Source organism: Triticum aestivum, chromosome 1A, assembly GCF_018294505.1.
Source record: "Triticum aestivum cultivar Chinese Spring chromosome 1A, IWGSC CS RefSeq v2.1, whole genome shotgun sequence".
Classification (NCBI taxonomy): Eukaryota; Viridiplantae; Streptophyta; class Magnoliopsida; order Poales; family Poaceae; genus Triticum; species Triticum aestivum.
The window spans coordinates 383,954,447-383,975,335 of record NC_057794.1 but is presented as its reverse complement, the minus strand read 5'-3'; positions in this window follow the sequence as shown (position 1 = coordinate 383,975,335).

Below are 20,889 nucleotides of genomic sequence, written 5' to 3'. Positions count from 1 at the left end.
GACATGAAATAGCTTGAAAACGATATAAAGATCACCGGAAACGGAGTTATGGTTTGGAAACGGCAAGCAAATCAAATATGACACCGGTCTGCGATTTACAGCAAGTAACCATCTAAATGCAACAAGATGAACATGCTACATCACCCAAACATGACAACAAAATACATGGCAGGGATCCATTCATGATGCTTAACAAAAGACTAGCACTGAGATACGGCCAATTCATCCATTAACAGGTTCAAACAAGCATGGCAGAAATGCATTTGACAAACAGATTTCAGACTTAGTGAAATTAACACTTGTCTGGAATTTCAGATCAGATAGCACACTTTGGAGCATGAAAACTATATGCTATAGAACCTGAACATGGCAAAGTAAAGCATGTCATGGAGCTACTCAAAGAGCTTAACAAAAGTCCCTTAGTGACCTTGAGCCAAAAGGGATCAGATAATACAATTGCAAGTATGTGAACATGGCAAAAAGATAATCAGTTCTCAGACTTAGTGAAAACTAGAGCATGCTGAAATAAATATCAAGTAGGCATGCTTACGAGCTCGATGCACTCAATACAGAGCAAGTCATGACAATCTAAGCATACACCCCTCAAGAATACACATTATACAAGCTAGACATGGAAAGAACAATAACATAGCATGCGCGGATCAACTACAACATCCTCGGCAAAATCGCTAACAAGTAGACAATCTGCCCAGATTCACGAAATAGCAAAAGTAGAGCTCGATTGACTTAAGCTAGGGTGCTCCATAATTGCAAACAAAGACATGGATGGATAGAGCACTACAAGATTAACAAAACATCCTTACTGATCATCCTCAAAAGAGGCCCGGATCACTAGAAAACAACATGAACATAAGGCATATTGAGATAAACAGTCCAAGGACTTAGTGGAAATGCCAAGTCCCTGAAATCAGCATTAACGAATGCACCACTTTGCAAGCTTGTGGTAGTCACCACACACACCACAAAAATATATGGGTTGCACCTCTGGATAGATGGCAAAACATATAACAAAACACATGTAGAGCTCAGGGGCATATCATGCACACATTAATCATGGCAAAAATGACAAATGTCTAATTGGAGCAGCAGATCTGACAATTATCTCAAATAGCACTCTTCTAACAGCATTTCGGGCATCAAGATGAACTCAAATGAAAATGATGCAATGAGATGAAATGATGTGCTCTCTGAGACGAACATTTTGATATGCTATATGCCCAAAACGGAGCGACGGGTGCAAAGTTACGGCATGATGAACAAGGGCAAAAATATTAGGGTTTCGGGCAAAAAGTCAACCCGATCCAAATTTCAGATCTAGATCCGGCCGGCGGGCTTTACGAGGTTCACCAAAAAATCATCGGGGCCGCTGGAGGAGGAGTCGGCCGAAGCGGCCGGACGTCGAGGAGGCGGCGGACGACGGTGGGCGGCGCTCGGCGGCCGAGCGGCGAGGCGCGCGGGCGTGGCGGTGCGCCGGAGCGGTGGTGCGGTGGTGGCGGTGCCTCGCCGGAGCGGTGAGGCCGGCGATGGCGGGCGGCGGCGCCGGGCACCGGGCGCGGGGAAGAGGCGGCGGGGCGAGCCGGGCGCGGCGGCGGCGAGACGCGGGCCTCGGGGTCCCTCCCCGGGCTGAGCAGGCCGACGAAGTGGGGCGGCACGGCGGACGAATGACGGAGCGACACGTGGCGGCGGTGGCGGATCCGGACGCGTCCGGCCGGACAGAAAAATGTCCGCGGGCGCGTGGAGACGAAGGGGACTCGGGTTTCGAGGGGAGAAGAAGGGGAATTTCGGAGGGGGTTCTTTATATAGGCATAGGAGGAGCTAGGAGAGTCCAAATGAGGTGTGGTTTTCAGCCATGCGATCATGGTCGAACACTCTAGATGATGTAGAAGGTTTTGGTGGGTTTTGGGCAAAATTGAAGGGGTGTTGGGCTGCAACACACACGAGGCCTTTTCGGTCCCTCGGTTAACCGTTGGAGCATCAAACGAAGTCCAAATGGTACAAAACTTGACAGGCGATCTATTGGTAGTGAAGCAAGACCGCTTGGCAAGTCTCGGTCCAATCCGAAAATGTTTAATCCCCACACACGAAAGAAAGGTAGAAATGACCACCGGAGGAGAACAAAGCGCCGGAATGCAAAACAGACAATGGGGAAAATGCTCGAATGCATGAGATGAACACGTATGCAAATGCAATGCACATGATGACATGATATGAGATGCATGACAACGACAACAACACACGGAGACAAAAACCCGAACCCGAGAAAATGAAATAACTTAACGCCGGAAACGGCAAGAGTTGGAGTACATATTGGGTAAATCATATCCAGGGTGTTACAACACTCCACCACTACGAAAGGATCTCGTCCCGAGATCTAGGACTGAAAGAACGCCGGGTACTCAGAACGGAGGTGATCCTCGTATTCCCAGGTAGCTTCACGGTCGGAATGGTGTGACCACTTGACTTTGAGGAATTTGATTGACTTGTTGCGAGTCTTGCGTTCAGTCTCTCCATGAATTGCAACGGGGTGCTCACGATAAGAGAGATCTTCTTGGAGCTCAATGTCCTCGAAGTTGACAGTGCGGGCAGGAGTCTTGAAGCACTTTCGGAGCTGAGAGACATGGAACACGTCGTGCACATTTGCAAAGTTTGAAGGAAGCTCGAGTTGATAGGCGAGATCGCCTCTCTTGCTGACAATCTTGAAAGGTCACACGTATCTAGGGGCAAGCTTCCCTTTGATACCGAAGCGACGAGTACCTTTCATAGGAGAGACACGGAGGTAAACATGATCTCCGATCTCGAAAGCCAAATCACGGTGCTTACTATCATAGTAGCTCTTCTGGCGGGATTGGGCTGCTTTGAGGTTATCTCAAATGACTTTGCACATTTCCTCTGCCTCTATGATTAAGTCATTTCCCAAAAGCTGACGTTCACCGGTTTCAGACCAGTTGAGAGGGGTACGACACTTCCTGCCATACAGAATTTCGAATGGGGCCTTGCCCGAACTTGCTTGAAAACTGTTGTTGTAGGAGAATTCAGCATAAGGAAGATAGTCCTCCCACTTCATGCCGAAGGAGATCACACAAGCCCTGAGCATATCTTCAAGAATCTGATTAACACGCTCGACTTGACCGCTAGTTTGAGGATGGAAAGTTGGGCTGAAGCGGATGTTGGTGCCCATGGCCTTCTGAAAAGAATCCCAAAACTTGGAGGTAAAGATGTTGCCACGGTTTGAAGAGATCACTTGTGGAATACCGTGCAGAGAGACAATTCGAGAGGTATAGAGCTCCGCCAATTGAGCTGCAGTGATTGACTCTTTGATAGGCAGAAAGTGAGCCACTTTAGTGAGTTTGTCGATGACAACGAATATAGCATCATTGCCACGTTTGGACTTTGGAAACCCAGTCACGAAGTCCATCTCAATGTGGTCAAACTTCCATTCTGGAATGGCAAGAGGTTGGAGGAGACCAGCTGGCCTTTGGTGTTCTGCCTTCACTCTTCTGCAGACATCACACTCATTCACGAACTGAGCAATCTCGCGCTTCATTCAAGTCCACCAATAAGCCTGCTTGAGGTCCTGATACATGTTCATGCTCCTAGGGTGGATGGAGAGGAGAGAATTGTGAGCCTCGTTCATGATCACTTTACGAAGGTCACCTTTGGGCACAACAATACGATCCTCGAACAAGAGAGTATCCTTGTCATCAAGGCGGTAGCACTTATACTTGGGTTGACTCTTGCCAATCCCAATCTTCACCTTCTTCACCATAGCATCAGGAAGCTGGGCTTGGCGAATCTGGTCTTGCAAGGTAGGAGAGACTTGAAGGTTGGCGAGGAAACCTTGAGGAACAACTTGCAAATTAAGTTTGCGGAAAGCTTCACAAAGCTCGGGTTGACAAGGCTTGAGAATCAGACTGTTGCAATAAGCCTTTCTGCTCAAAGCGTCAGCAATCACATTGGCCTTGCCTGGAGTATACTCGATACTCGAATTATACTCTTGAATCATTTCGACCCATCGAGTCTGCCTAAGGTTGAGATTAGGCTGAGTGAAGATGTACTTGAGACTCTTGTGGTCAGTGAAGATGTCCACTTTTCTTCCCAATAAGAGATGCCTCCAAGTCAAAAGAGCATGCACAACTGCCGCCAACTCGAGGTCATGAGTGGGGTAGTTCTTCTCGTTGGGCTTCAACTGGCGAGAGGTATAAGCCACCACTTTCTTCTCTTGCATCAACACTACACCGAGGCCTTGGAGAGAGGCATCGCAAAAGACCTCGTACGGTTTGGATTCATCAGGCGGAGTCAGAACTGGAGCAGTGACCAATTTCTCTTTCAAGGTGTCGAAAGCGATGTCACATTCCGGAGACCAAACGTACTTGATGTGCTTCTGGAGAAGATTTGAGAGAGGCTTCGCGATCTTAGAAAAGTTTTTAACGAATCTTCGACAGTAGCTTGCGAGACCGAGGAAGCTATGGAGTTGCTTCACGTTTTGAGGAGGTTCCCAATTCACAATTGCAGACACCTTCTCAGGATTCACCGCAATGCCCTTGGCAGAGATGATATGCCCAAGATAAAGAACCTCATCAAGCCAAAATTCGCACTTGGAGAACTTGGCGTAGAACTGGTGTTCCCTCAGCTTATCGAGTACCAAACGCAAGTGCTTGGCATGATCTTCCTTGTTCTTTGAAAAGACCAGAATGTCATCGAGATAGACCGAAACGAAGTCATTGGTGTAGGCGTTGAAGATGAAGTTCATCATGCAAGAGAAAGTCGGAGGAGCGTTGATGAGGCCAAAAGACATGACAGTGTATTCATATGAACCATAGCTTGCCCTAAAAGCCGTCTTGGGAATATCTTGCTCACGGATTCGAATATGATGATAACCCATACGGAGATCAAGCTTGGAGAATACTTGGGCGCCTTTGAGTTGTTCGAATAGCTCGTTGATGTTGGGAAGTGGGTATTTGTTCTTGATGGTCTTCTTGTTCAATGGACGGTAATCAACACAAAGTCGGTCCGTTCCATCCTTCTTCTTCACAAAAAGAACACCACAACCCCACGGAGAAGAACTAGGTCGGATGAGACCCATACGCTCTTGAATATCGAGTTGCTTCTTCAGCTCCTTCAACTCTTCAGGTCCGAACTTGTAAGGACGCTTGCACACTGGTTCTGTGCCAGGGTCAAGATCAATGACGAATTCAACTGGCCGGTGCGGAGGCATTCCTGGAAGCTCTTCTAGAAAGACGTCTTGATATTCGCAAACAACTGGAATTTGCAAGATAGCATCCAGTTCACCCTTCTCATTGAGAGAAAACAGACGGATGGTATCATCACGAGTGGCAAAGACAATTACATCCTCAGATGAATGAGTCAATTGAATCTGCCTGGCTGCACAATCAAGATGCGCCTTGTGCTTAGAAAGCCAATCCATCCTGAGAATAAGATCAATATCTGAGTTGCCCAGAACAATAGGAGAAGCTAGAAATTTGTAGTCGCCCAACGTGATTGTAACATCCGGAACGCAGGTATTAGCTGTCATCTGCTTGCCCGGTGACACGATTGGCAGGGAACTTTGCAGAAACTGATAATCGCACTCATACTTCGATGCAAAAGGTTTGGAAATGAAACAATGTGATGCACAAGTGTCAAAAAGAACTTTTGCAGGAATATCATTAACATGAAGGTTACCCATGATGACATCTGACGAGTCCTCTGCCTGAGCTGCGTTCATCAAGTTGACCTTGGCGTGCTTGGGGTTATGCTTGACCACAGTTGTACTTGTCGATCTCATAGGAGGAGGAGGAGGAAGACGCCTCTGATTGAAGCATTTGTTGGCATAGTGACCCTTCTGTTGGCACTTGTTGCACGTGACCTCTGAAAGCGGACGGTGATACGGAGCACTTGATCTTGGAGCTTGAGACGAAGTCTTGTTTTGAAAGCCAGGGTTGGGTGGGTGGGAAGATCCACTGCCACCTTTGCTCTTCTGCTGATACGGCTGACGGAACGGAGGAGGAGGAAGCCAATACTTCTGCTGCTTGGCCACTTGAGTAGAAGAAGAAGGAGTAGCATCTCTGACTCGCTTCTTGGAAGCATCACACCTCAGTTGAGCAGCCTCTTGCTTCAATGACATGTTGTAGAACTCATCGTACCTCAAGGGCTCAAAGAGAACAAGAGCTAGCTGGATTTCTTCTCTGAGACCACCCCTGAACTGGTATATCATGCTCTTCTCATCAGGTACGTCCTGCTTAGCAAAGCGGGCGAGCTTCTGAAACAACTTGTTGTAGTCATAGACAGACAAAGAGCCTTGCTTCAGGTTACGGAATTCCTCACGCTTGCTTTCAACCACGCTCTGAGGAATATGATGAGCTTTGAAATCTTGGCGGAATTCATCGCAAGTAATGACACGACCTCCTCTGGAATCCTTGTACTACTGGAACCATTCTGTAGCTTGGTCTTTGAGTTGGAAGGATGCGAACTTGACGAAGTCCTCAGGCCTGACGTTACTGCACTCGAAATGCTTGCACAGATCCACGAGCCAATCGTCAGCATTAGTTGCCTCAACACAATTGCTGAAAGTCTTTGGCCCGTTAGCAAGGAACTGGTTGAGTGTAGCAAAGTGATTCTGATTGTTGCCTTGGTTGCCTTGGTTCGCTTGATTGCGCTCTTGAAGAATCTGCATGATCAACTGCGTGTTTGCATTGGTTGCGGCCATCACAGCTTGCCATGCCTCCGGAGGAGGTGGAGGTGGTGGCGGATCCTGATTCTGATTCTGATTGGTGCTCTTAGCGGGAGCCATCCTGAAGAGGGTGACAACCGTTAGCACATTGACAGACAAATATTGAAGTTGAATCCAACGGAATGAAAATTGCAACATAAAGTCTTCACATCCGAACAAAATGAACGAATGCATTCCACTTGAAATGTTCACATATCCATAAATTGAGAAGCCACTTGGAATTTAGGTAGAGGAATAAAACAATAAGGTATGGATCAAGAACGAATACTCGGTAAGAAATCCCAATCTCAAACCAAATATCCGTGGATGAAGGACAAGAGCTACAAGAATTCCCACCTATGAAACTCCCAAACCTTTCCGGTTATGCAATCAGGTGTTGGGGATAGAGGGGAAGCATAATATCTCACCCAAATCTAGCAAATCCTACATCCAGATGTATCCATCCACCAACACATAACTGAGAAAAACTTCGGAAACCATCTACCTTAACCTTCGAAAAAGCATCCGTTATACAAGTTATGGTGATACTCCCGAACTCCCGCCCCAGTAGTGGGTGGCATCGAGGTTATCTCACCAACGAACTACATAAAAGAGATTTTTGATGTCGGCGTACTAAACTCAGGTATTCCAGAACTGCAACGATAAAATTGTGACGACAACACCTCAGAGCTCAACTCCCCGGGACACTGCCACAACCCCTAAAGACAGGAGGCACCAAGAACAATGTTCTCGTCACAAAACCATCGAAACAATTCCAAGATACCCGCGTGATCCTAAATTTTTTTTGTGAAATTTGAGAAGAGAAGAGTCAAAACTCTATGTCAGGATGCCTTACCAGAGCAATGAGGAGACTGGGAAGTAAAAAAGAATTCCTAAACTCTCCGATATATAATTCCTAAATGACTCAAAAATATTTTTCTAGACTCAACAACGGCTGCTAAAAACGATCAAGCAATGGGGGCTCCTAAGGTCGGGGAAGGCTCTGATTACCAACTTGTAACGCCCTCGATGCGGTTATAGCTCCCATGTGTCGAGGCACGACTTAGAGACATAACCGCATTGAAAGCAATGTCACAAGTTAGGCAATCTTCACAACATCCCATGTAATATAGATAATGAAAGGGGAGACACATAGTTGGCTTACACTCTCCACGTCAATCAAAGTACATAAATAGCATTACAACATTCAAACACTCATGGCCCAACTACGGCGCCAAAATAAAAGGTAAACCCAACATGCGACACAGTCCCGATCACCCCAACTGGGCACCACTACTGATCATCAGGGAAAGAAACATAGTATCGGCGTGAGTCCTCATTGAACTCCCACTTGAGCTCAAGCGCATCATCTGGAGCAGAATCATCAGGCCCTGCATCTGGTTTGGAAGTAATCTGTGAGCCACAGGGACTCAGCAATCTCGCACCCTCGCGATCAAGACTATTTAAGCTTAATAGGTAAGGCAAGGAAAATATGTGGACCTGCAGCAAGCGACTAGCATATATGGTGGCTATCCTGTTCGCAAAAGAGAACGAGAAGAGGAGGCAAAGCGCGAGCGAGTAACTAGAGGGCATCCTGCGGCAAGCATTACTCCAACATCGTGTTCACTTCCCGGACTCCGCCGAGAAGAGACCATCACGGTAACTCACACAGTTGATTCATTTTAATTAAATTAAGGTTCAAGTTATCTACAACCCGACATTAACAAATTCCCATCTGCCCATAACCGCGGGCACGGCTTTCGAAAGTTCAAATCCCTGCAGGGGAGTCCCAACTTAGCCCATGACAAGCTCTCACGGTCAACAAAGGAATAGACCTCCTCCCGAGACATTCCAATCAGACTCGGTATCCCGGTTCTACAAGACACTTCGACAAGTTAAAACAAATCCAGCAACACCGCCCGAATGTGCCGACAAATCCCGATAGGAGCTGCACATATCTCGTTCTCAGGGCACACTCAGATGAGCGCTCCATACAACTAAAACCAAACCTCGAGTTTCCCTGAGGGGGCGCTGCACAGGACTCTAGTTTGGACCAACACTCAGAGGAGCACTGGCCCAGTTGGCTTAAAATAAGATGACCCTCGGGCTCCGGAAAACCAAGGGAAAAGAGGCTAGGTGGCAAATGGTAAAACCAAGGTTGGGCATTGCTGGAAAAGCTTTAATCAAGGCGAACTATCGAGGGGTTCCCATTATAACCCAACCGCATAAGGAACGCAAAATCCGGGAACATAACACCGATATGACGGAAAACTAGGGCGACAAGAGTGGAACAAAACACTAGGCGAGAGGCCGAGCCTTCCACCCTTTACCAAGTATATAGATGCATTAAGATAACAAGGCAAAACAATGATATCCCAACAAGTAAATAATGTTCCAACAAGGAACGGTCCCCAATCTTCACCTGCAACTAGCAACGCTATAAGAGGGGCTGAGCAAAGTGGTAACATAGCCAATCAACGGTTTGCTAGGACATGGTGGGTTAGAGGTTTGACATGGAAATTTGGGAAGCATGATAAGCAAGTGGTAGGCATCGTAGCATAGGCATAGCAAAAGAGCGAGCATCTAGCATAGCAAAGATAGTAGTGATTTCGAGGGTATGATCATCTTGCCTGCGAAGTTGTCAGAGTTGACTGGATCCTCGAAAGAAAACTCAATGGGCTCCTCGTTAGAGAACTCGTCTCCCAGCTCTACCCAAACAATACAAAGAAGCAACAACGACACAATTAACCACGTGCAAAGCTCAAACAATATGATGCAAAGATGGTATGCTATGCGGGATGCGATATGGGATGCATATGCAAGATTTGACAAGGAATGAATGAACCTGGCCTCAATTTGGAAATGCAAGTGTGCCACTGGAAAGGTGAGATGAAATCGCTTGAAAATGATATAAAGATCACCGGAAACGGAGTTATGGTTTGGAAATGGCAAGCAAATCAAATATGACACCGGTCTGCGATTTACAGCAAGTAACCATCTAAATGCAACAAGATGAACATGCTACAGCACCCAAACATGACAACAAAATACATGGCAGGGATCCATTCATGATGCTTAACAAAAGACTGGCACTGAGCTACGGCCAATTCATCCATTAACAGGTTCAAACAAGCATGGCAAAAATGCATTTGACAAACAGATTTCAGACTTAGTGAAATTAACACTTGTCTGGAATTTCAGATCCGATAGCACACTTTGGAGCACGAAAACTATATGCTACAGAACCTGAACATGGCAAAGTAAAGCATGGCAAGGAGCTACTAAAAGAGCTTAACAAAAGTCCCGTAGTGACCTTGAGCAAAAAGGGATCAGATAATACAATTGCAAGCATGTGAACATGGCAAAAACATAATGAGTTCTCAGACTTAGTGAAAACTGGAGCATGCTGAAACAAATATCAAGTAGGCATGCTTACGAGCTCGATGCACTCACTACAGAGCAAGTCTCGACAATCTAAGAATACACCCATCAAGAATACACATTATACAAGCTAGACATGGCAAGAACAATAACATATCATGCACGGATCAACTACAACATCCTCGGCAAAATCGCTAACAAGTAGACAATCTGCCCAGATTCACGAAATAGCAAAAGTAGAGCTCGATTGACTCAAGCTAGGGTGCTCCATAATTGCAAACAAAGACATGGATGGATAGAGCTCTACAAGATTAACAAAACATCCTTACTGATCATCCTCAAAAGAGGCACGGATCACTAGGAAACGACATGAACATAAGGCATATTGAGATAAACAGTCCAAGGACTTGGTGGAATGCTAAGTCCCTGAAATCAGCATTAACGAATGCACCACTTTGCAAGCTTGTGCTAGTCACCACACACATCACAAAAATATATGGGTTGCACCTCTGGATAGATGGCAAAACATATAACAAAACACATGTAGAGCTCAGGGGCATATCATGCACACATTAATCATGGAAAAAATGACAAATGTCTAATTGGAGCAGCAGATCTCACAATTATCTCAAATAGCACTCTTCTAACAGCATTTCAGGCATCAAGGTGAACTCAAATAAAAATGATGCAATGAGAAGAAATGATGTGCTTTCTGAGGCGAACATTTTGATATGCTATATGCCCAAAACGGAGCTACGGATGCAAAGTTACGGCACGATGAACAAGGGCAAAAATATTAGGGTTTCACGCAAAAAGTCAACCCGATCCAAATTTCAGATCTAGATCCGGCCGGCGGGGTTTACGAGGTTCGCCGGAAAATCGTCGGGGCCGCCGGAGGAGGAGTCGGCCGGAGCAGCCGCACGTCGAGGAGGCGGCAGACGACGGTGGGCGGCGCTCGGTGGCCGGGCGGCGAGGCGCGCGGGCGGGGCGGCGCGCCGGAGCGGTGGTGCGCTGGTGGCGGTGCCTCGCCGGAGCGGCGAGGCCGGCGATGGCGGGCGGCGGCGCCGGGCACCGGGCGCGGGGAAGAGGCGGCGGGGCGAGCCGAGCACGGCGGCGGCGAGACGCGGGCCTCGGGGGCCCTCCCCGAGCGGGGCGGGCCGGTGAAGTGGGGCGGCGCGGCAGACGAATGATGAAGCGACACGTGGCGGTGGTGGCGGATCCGGACGCGTCCGTCCGGACAGAAAAATGTCCGCCGGTGCGTGGAGACGAAGGGGACTAGGGTTTCGGGGGGAGAAGGGGAATTTTGGAGGGGGTTCTTTATATAGGCATAGGAGGAGCTAGGAGAGTCCAAATGAGGTGCGATTTTCGGCCACGCGATCGTGATCGAATGCTCTACATGATGGAGAAGGTTTTGGTGGGTTTTGGGCCAAATTGAAGGGGTGCTGGGATGCAACACATACGAGGCCTTTTCGGTCCCTCGGTTAACCGTTGGAGCATCAAACGAAGGCCAAATGGTACGAAACTTGATAGGCGGTCTACCGGTAGTAAACCAAGGCCGCTTGGCAAGTCACGGTCCAATCCGGAAATGTTTAATCCCCACACATGAAAGAAAGGTAGAAATGACCACCGGAGGAGAATGAAGCGCCGGAATGCAAAACGGACAACGGGGAAAATGCTTGAATGCATGAGATGAACACGTATGCAAATGCAATGCACATGATGACATGATATGAGATGCATGACAATGATAACAACACACGGAGACAAAAACCCGAACCCGAGAAAATAAAATAACTTAACGCCGGAAACGGCAAGAGTTGGAGTACATATTGGGTAAATCATATCCGGGGTGTTACATCCACCACCCTGGTGCTCTCGGCGCGGTGTGGTCAATGTGGTCAATGAACGACATCCATCGGAAGTGGATTGTACATGGAGAGGCTGACTGCTGGGTCCACGGCCGTACACAAGGAAATGCCTCCTTATTACGTGCAAAATAATGATTCCTCCACCTGACATCTGGGCCCCGCCGGAAGGGCCTCTGTATTTCACAAAAAGACATTCCCTCTGCTGACAGGTCGGACCCACCAACTATATCTTTGCACGCAAGTAAGAGCCTCCTTATTGCGCACAAAAAATGAATACCCCCTACCAGCTGGGACCCACCACAATGGGAGGCTGACTTGTGGGCCTACTAAGTTGACGGGGACAGAGGGCTTTGTGAACTTACTCAATATATGAATGATTCTAGCTCCAGTGACCGTACGATGACCATCCAACGACCGTAGTGCTTCTTCAACCTCTGGTCTTCTTGCTCCAGCCGCCCAAACCAGCGCCGGTCGTGCCGCGTTCTCCTACCTCTCGTGGCCGGCTATGATGCCGCGGAGGCCTCACCACCCCCTACTACTCCCACCGCTGGTCAGGCCATCCCTCTACTCACCCACACCCCCTGCTATTCTGCGGCGACGACAGCCTCACACAGCAGCCGAACCAGTGAACCCTCGTACTCCTCTCCACGTGGGCATCCACTGCCGCGTCTTCCCTGGCTTCGCATCGTCCCCTTCCTAGGCCTCGCCGTCGTCCACCGCCTTGGTGCTCTCAGCGCGGCGTGGTCAATGTGGTCAACGACTGACTTCCATCAGAAGAGTACTGTACGTGGAGAGGCTGACAGCTGGGTCCACGACAGCCGCAAGGAAGTGCCTCCTTATTACATGCAAAATAATTATTCCTGCACCTGACAGCGGGGACCCACCGGACGGGCCACCGTATTTCATGAAAAAATGTTTTCCCCCTGACTGCTGGGACCCACCAGCTACATCTTCGCACGCAAGGAAGTGCGTCCGGGAAAAAACGATTCGCCCCCCTGACTGCTGGGACCCACCAGCTATATCTTTGCACGCAAGGAAGTGCCTGACAGTCGGGACCCACCTGGTCGAAGCGTACGTAGCGTTGTCATTCTAGTCACGAACGTGTACGTACATACTGGTCGATGTAGAGGGCGCACGTGTCGTAGTAGAGGCACGCACGTAGCATGTACACGTATGTACATCGGACAGTGTGCAAGAAAGAAAATACGGCCACGTACGTACATACGGGCGGGGTCTCGAACGCCTACTCGTGCATACGTACGGACAGGGCTCGTGTACATGGCTGGGACGGAACGGAGAAACTGCGTCGTCGTCGTGTTCATGGGGAGCCAACCGGCTAGGTCAGAACGGAATGCGTCGTCGTGTTCATCGGGAGGGCTTGGATGGAACAGCCGATGGAAATGAGGCCTAGCGTACCGCACAACGGAGGAAACGGCCTTGTGTTCGACATGCCACGTTCGAAACGGGATCCTGTTCATCGGGAGGGGTCTGGCGTACCGCAAAACGGAGGAAACGGAGCTCCTACGGTCGAAATGGGGGTCCTGTTCATCGGGATGGGTGTGGTGTGCCGCAAAACAGAGGAAACGGACTTGTGTTGGAGCGCTACGGTCGAAACAGGGGTCCTGTTCATCGAGAGGGGTGTGGCGTACCGCAAAACGAGACTCCACGAGATACTATTCATCTCCACCGTCGACCCCCTCCAGCCTCCACGGGCTACTGTTCATCCATTGTCGACCTCCTCCAGCCTCCACCTGCGAGTGTTCATCCATTGTCGACCTCCTCCAGCCTCCACCTACGAGTGTTCATCCACGGGCTCCTGTTCATCCAGCCTCCACCGCGCGCTACTCCACCGGCTACTGTTCAACCAGCCCTCTCCATGGGCTCCTGTTGAACCACCCCTCCACGGGCTACTGTTCATCCAGCCCACCATCATGTACTGTTCATCCAGCCCTCCATGGGGTGGTCCTGTTCATCCAGCCCCCCACGGGGTCCTGTTCATCCAGCCCCAATCGGCTCGATCGATCGGGGTCCTGTTCATCCAGAGGCAACACCACGGGGTCCTGTTCATCCACCCCCACCGGGAACTATTCATCCACCCCCCAGCAACGCTCACTGTTCATCCAGAGGCAGCATCGATCGGCTTCAGTTAGCAGCAGTAGTGAAGGAATTGCTTGACCGGGTTCAGTTAACAGCCATCAATCGATCGCTCAGGTTCAGTAACGCGTAGCCTGCAGTGCAATCGCTCGGGTTCAGTAGGCGAACGCCTCGCTCGGGTTCAGTTAGAGCCCAACGCCTCGCACCCACGCGCGTGTGTGTACGAGAGACACGCGCAAACCTCCGTGCATCGCTCGGCCCCGACCACCCACCGTAACCGGGAACACCCCGATATTTTCCTCGCCCATGCTTCTACCATGGTTTTTTTCCATCATGGATGGCCCAAAGAATGTCATGCAGCCGCGTCTCCGGCCCGCCCAAGATGAAAAGCCCATTTTCTGTCATGATTTTTTGTCATAGAAGTAGGAGCCCACCACATCTATGATGATACCAGGTTTTGTCACAATTATCATCATAGAAGTGTCATAAGTATGACAGAAAAAATTCCGTTCGGCCCAAAATGTCACAGATGTGTCTTTTTTTTGTAGTGAGCACTGACGCGTACCAGTGGACTGTCACGCGGGGCATGCGGGACCATGAGGTAGCAGGCCTGACATACGGGCGTGTGGGCGTTATCTATTTTGCCTACATGCAGGCATGTGGGAGGGACCGCGAGGCAAAAAAGAGGCGTGTGGGCATTACTTGGTTTGCCCACACGTAGGTGTGTGGGCTGGTTCTCTTAGACACCACACAAAATGTGTGGCCAGGCCCCCTAATGCCCTCACGTGTAGGCGTTATCAGCGTCTAAAACATATTATCCGTAGTAACCTTAGCATTATTAAGTTGCACATTATCATAACCACGTTGATTTCTGGCAACAATCCAAGAATAATGTTGATGAACATTATTAAAAACTTGTTGAATTACATCTAGGATTGGGACTTCCTTTTTAAGATTCTCATCAAAGATCTTATTGTCCCCAAGAAAATGTATTAACACATAATCACTATTGTAAAGAATTTCATCTATTACAGGCTTTTCACGATTCATACCATAAAAATCAAAGATTTCCCTAGCTTCCCGTATTATGTAATATAATTCATTCATAAGAATGAGAGTGGCTAACTTTTTAGCTTTTGGATTCTTTATAACGGGAAGCTCAAAAAACAATCTTTGCAAAGAAGGATGAGTACAGATAAATCTACTTTCGAGTTTCAGAACTAGTGCTGAAATAGCATCCGCATAAGATCTAGTAGTTCGAAGTATAGGAGCATCATCAAGACTTAGATTTCCCACACAATTAAAAAATTATTGGATACGTTCCTTTCCCATAACATTCCCTTGCCCCAAGATAAAAGTTTTAGCATCCAGATTGCCCTTACGTCCAATCTTAGGAGTTAGGCCATCATCTGTTGGTTCCATACCGACATCACTAATGATTGCAAGCAAAGGATAGATCTGACGAGAAAACGACGAACGGGAAAGAGGGGCGAATAAAACGGCAATTTTTTGTGAAGTGGGGGAGAGGAAAACGAGAGGCAAATGGAAAATAATGTAAATTGCGAGGAGATGAGATTTGTGATTAGGAACCCGGTATATGTTGAAGATCCTCCCCGGCAACGGCGCCAGAAATTCATTCTGATGTCGCTTGAAGCTACGTCGGTATTTCCCCAAAGAGGAAGGGATGATGCGGCACAGCGGCGGTAGGTATTTCTCTCAGATATGAAACCAAGATTATCGAACCAGTAGGATATCCAAGCAACACAACATAACCAACACCTGCACACAAATAATAACTACTCGCAGCCGACGGGTAATAGGGGTTGTCAATCCCTTTCGGGTAACGGCGCCAGAAATTGGCAAACAGACATGAGAGAGTTGTAAATATTGATAGATTAAACGCCAAATAAAATAAATTGCAGCAAGGAATTTTTGTATTTTTGCTTTAGTAGATCTGAAAATAAAAGGGAAATAAAATTGATCGCAAAGGCAAATAATATGAGAAAGAGACCCAGGGGCTGTAGGTTTCACTAGTGGCTTCTCTTGAGAAAAATAGCAAATGGTGGGTAAACAAATTACTGTTGGGCAATTGATAGAACTTCAAATACTCATGACGATATCCAGGCAATGATCATTACATAGGCATCACGTCCAAGATTAGTAGACTGACTCCTGCATGCATCTACTACTATTACTCCACACATCGACCGCTATCCAGCATGCATCCAGTGTATTAAGTTCATGGTGAAACAGAGTAATGCAATAAGAACGATGACATGATGTAGACAAGATCTATCTATGTAGAGATAGACCATATCGTTTTATCCTTAGTAGCAACGATACATACGTGTTGGTTCCCCTTCTGTCACTAGGATCAAGCACCGTAAGATCGAACCCACTACAAAGCACCTCTTCCCATTGCAAGATAAATAGATCAAGTTGGCCAAACAAAACCCAAATATCGGAGAAGAAATACGAGGCTATAAGCAATCATGCATAAAAGAGATCAAAGAAACTCAAATAACTTTCATGGATATAAAAAGATAGATCTGATCATAAACTCAAAGTTCATCCGATCCCAACAAACACACCGCAAAAAGAGTTACATCATATGGATCTCCAAGAGATCACTGTATTGAGAATCAAACGAGAGAGAGGAAGCCATCTAGCTACTAACTACGGACCTGAAGGTCTACAAAGAACTACTCACACATCATCGGAGAGGCACCAATGGAAGTGGTGAACCACTACTGCAGGATGCTGCTAACACGACAATACGATCAGAGACCCTTCAACGAAACTGTGTGCGATGCCATAATCGCAAACGGTGGTGTAAAAAACTATCAAAAAAGGTGCAAAACGTTTGCGATGGAGGATGCATCAAACATGGTTCAGATTTTAGTTGCGTGTGCGATGCAGGGCATACAGTTCAGTTCAATTAACCGTTTTCGATGAGGAGGTACAAAATAAACAGGCAGCCAGATGAAGGTGTGTGGGATGTACAACATATGGCTCACTCGGATGAACTGTTTGTGATTAGGCAACACAAAAGAAACGGTTAGGCAGATCAAGGTATGTGCGATGTACATCATACAGTTCACTCGGATGAACTGTTTGTGATTAGGCAACACAAAAGAAACGGTCGGCCAGATCAAGGTGTGTGCGATATACGACATGCGGTTCACTCGGATGAACTTTTTGCGTTGAGACAAGAGAATAGAAATGGTTCAAGACAACAAATGCCATAAATATTACAAGGTTCAAATTCAAAGATTACAAGGCAAAAATTCAAACATTGCAAGCATCGTCATTTCTGCAAAGGGATCATCCTCTGACAAGTTATGTTTAGGTTTGACACGGTGACTTCCAATTGCTTTGCCATATGCTCTTCCAATACGAAGTTTAGCATTTTTCGAGGCTCTTCCATTCTGTGGTACATGCCGTCTCTGATAATCATACCATTCAGCACCTTTGCGGTGGCAAGAAAGAACCTAGCGAGTGTAATCTCCGGTAAGGTCCCTTGGTAGGAGTTCAAAGTAATATTTGAGAGATGCAGATCTAGGCATTTGATGTGATTGTCGTTATAAACATTATCCACCTCCGGGCCTATTATTATCTGCAAAAGAAGAGAATGCGTTAGTGCCTAAATGCAGTTTTGAACACTGCTACACGCCCATCTGGTTTGCAGGATTTGTAAAATGCACCAATCTGCCATCTTCGATCTGGCATGATTAACATGAGCATTTTATTACAATCTAGAAACATGTAGCCTTCTCCACAAGAGGTTGGATTGGATGAAAAATTCCCTAAGAAAACTAGTACAGATGAATCCAAAGGAGAAATGCTTATGGACGATTGTAACCATATGAATGAAGCAACCAATATGGGGGTGGGGGTGTATGTCCTAAAATCCTCCAAAATTCCTTCAGAAATCATAGTACATTGTCATTGTAAACTTAGGAAAGGTGCAAAAAATTGAACTCCCTTATGGTTAACATTTAACAGGAAAGGAACATCACCTCGATATATAGCTTCTTCAGGCACGGAAAGCATCTCAGGCAACTGACAACTTAGTCCAGGTTGGGGCCGACAGATTCTAGTGCCAAGACCTTCACTATGCCCAAAGTCTGGGTGAGGCTTCGCTGGATGACAGATGAACATACATCTTCAAAACTAGAAATAACGTTGATATCAAGAAGGAGAGGTATAAGGCGACTGTTGTACCTGAAAGTTGTAGTATTTGACAGACGAGTAGCCCACCACTTTCAATTTCGGCGCAGAAATGACATTGATTCTTGTTGGACCTTGTCGATCAACTACAAGTAATCTCTCAAGTGAAGGTGTGTCCTCAATGACCATATTGTGGTCCACCTTTTGTGATCTCTTGTTGCAGCACCAGCAACACACATAAATAGTCTGGAGAGTCCTGGAGGTGATGTGCAAGGTACTCGACCAATTCATCGCCTGAAGACGAAGGAACTCGAGTGTAGTACAGCCATGCAGCAGGCGCTCCATGTCATCCTTTGGGATGCGGACGGCGACAAGCTCGAGGTGGTTCAGTCATGGTAGAAAAGATCGGGCGCATCATTAAGGGGGATGGCAGTTCATGAACTTGGCGAGGCACAGCGTGGGCGTGAAGCGGAGCACGGACGTTGGCAGCAAGCGCATATGCCCATCATTAAAACTGGGCTTCTCGAGCTGATCTATGGCGGGGATCGGAACCACTCGTCAAGCTTGGCTCGGTCCTTGCCATTGAAACGGAACTTGCCCGTGATAAGGCCTTTGATTGGGCCATGGTGACTGCCGAGGATCTGGGAGAACGCATCCATGCTTTGGCGATAGCCATGGCAGAGCTTGTGGGTGTTGAGGAGGTCGACAGGGGTGAGGAGCCATAGGGGGCGCCACCGCCAGGAAAGGGCGGTTGTTCTCGCCCGATATTTGATTGGGAGGAGAGATATGATGACTATCAACATATCATCGGGGAGGTTGTTGATGAAGTCTATGCTTGCTGGAGTCGCTTGCGGTTCTTTCTCGACCCACCTCCGCTTGTTGGCAGCCTCGTTCTCCACCTCGTCGGTGGCGACGGAAACCTCTATATCCATATTCACGCCGTGCTCTGGTGCTTCTGCAGCCCCGGCGTCGCCACTCCCTCCGATGGGGCACTTCGGCGGCATCCTCATACACTGACGGCTTTGAGGACTTAGAGCGGCATCGGGGATGCGAGCGGAGAGAGAGGATTGTGTGTGTGGCAAGGATGGGGGGTGCGGCCACTTGGTGGCACCATTAATATAGACCAGTGGGAGCGAGGCGGGCGGCGGTCCAAGGCTATCTCGCTTCCCGGTGAGAACGACTGCTTAATCTCTAGTATGAATGAAATCTATGCTTAATTACTGAATTTTAGTTGCAAAAATAGATAGTGCTATTGATTTTTAGCTGCATATTTTGACAAATTGCAGTGTCTCTTGGCTTAGCACCAAATTCTGGCTTTAATTTGCATACCGTAATCTGAACCATTTGCGTCGAAGAGATGCACGGATCCTGCGTTGAACAACTTGTACGCTTCCCGGTGAGCCTGCACACCGGACTATGCTCGCACGCCTCCCATTCAGTCAAGCAGCTGTCCACACGGCACCTCCTATAGACATTAAAACTAAGACACATGGTGTCACGTGAATGGTTAACAGAACGCACACGGTTTGAATTATACAAACGTTTGAGATATTAAAGTGGCTGCTATTTTTACAAAATGCCTTTGTTGGCTGTCATTATTCGAGTGCGCCTTCTCTCAAAATGGACACGAAAAATACCACAGTATGTCAGGTGCCATTCCATGGTAGCATGCCAAGTTTCATGAATTTCAGACGAGTTTTATATTTACTAGAATTTAAAAACAAAGTATCTCAACATTTTGCCGGCAATCAACGGTGCCCTAGTGTTTGAAATTCATTCCTATTTCTTGCATGGGACCTAAGCATGCACCCAAGGACACATAATTGATTTTTCAACCAATTTATATGCACTGGAGCATGTGCATGTATTTCAAATTTGAATTATCCACATAAAAGCCTAGAAAACCCAGTTAATGTATGCCCAAAAGAACCCCGAAAAATTCCAAAACTTAACACAATACTCCAGTTGTTCTATGTTGGCACTAGAATTTTTTTGAAAGCAATAAGAGGCAACAGATATCATTTCATCCCCAAAGGTGGCACGTTCCGTACCGAAACCACCAGGCTTGTTGTGAGAAGCTCTGGTTTGTGAGAAGCTCCGGTTTGTGAGAAGCTTATACTGTCGGCGTCCTAGGAATGGGGGTCCCCAGACTTGCCTGCCTGTAGCCCACGGCGTGGCTCCGCCAACAGTCCCGTATGTCCCATCTTCATCAGTGAACACTCAAGACCCTCGCGAGGGGTCAAGCCTCACGAGGCAGATGATGTAAGACCTCCTCGGGAGCGGCCTAACCATGCTGGCTCGCGAGGGGCAGAGAGATCAAGGCAAGGGGCACCTCACAAGGTTCCTGTGACGCAAGCCATGACGACCGGGGCCAGGCGGGCGCCAGCGCGCACAGTGTCCTCGTTTCCTCTTTCGTGCTAAATAGGCAAGCACATGAGGAGACCCAAGGCATCAGGCAAAGGTTTCCATATCAGTGCAATGAGACCAAGACCAGCAGGACGGCGGGATGGAGGTCACCGTGGAGCCCAGGACGGCGTCACCACCAGAGCCTTTGGCAGGCGAAGACCACCTTTAGTCAGGATAACTTGTACTAGTTGTCTCCCTTCAAATTTGGCCGTTGTGGCATCCCTTGCCAACAACATTTGG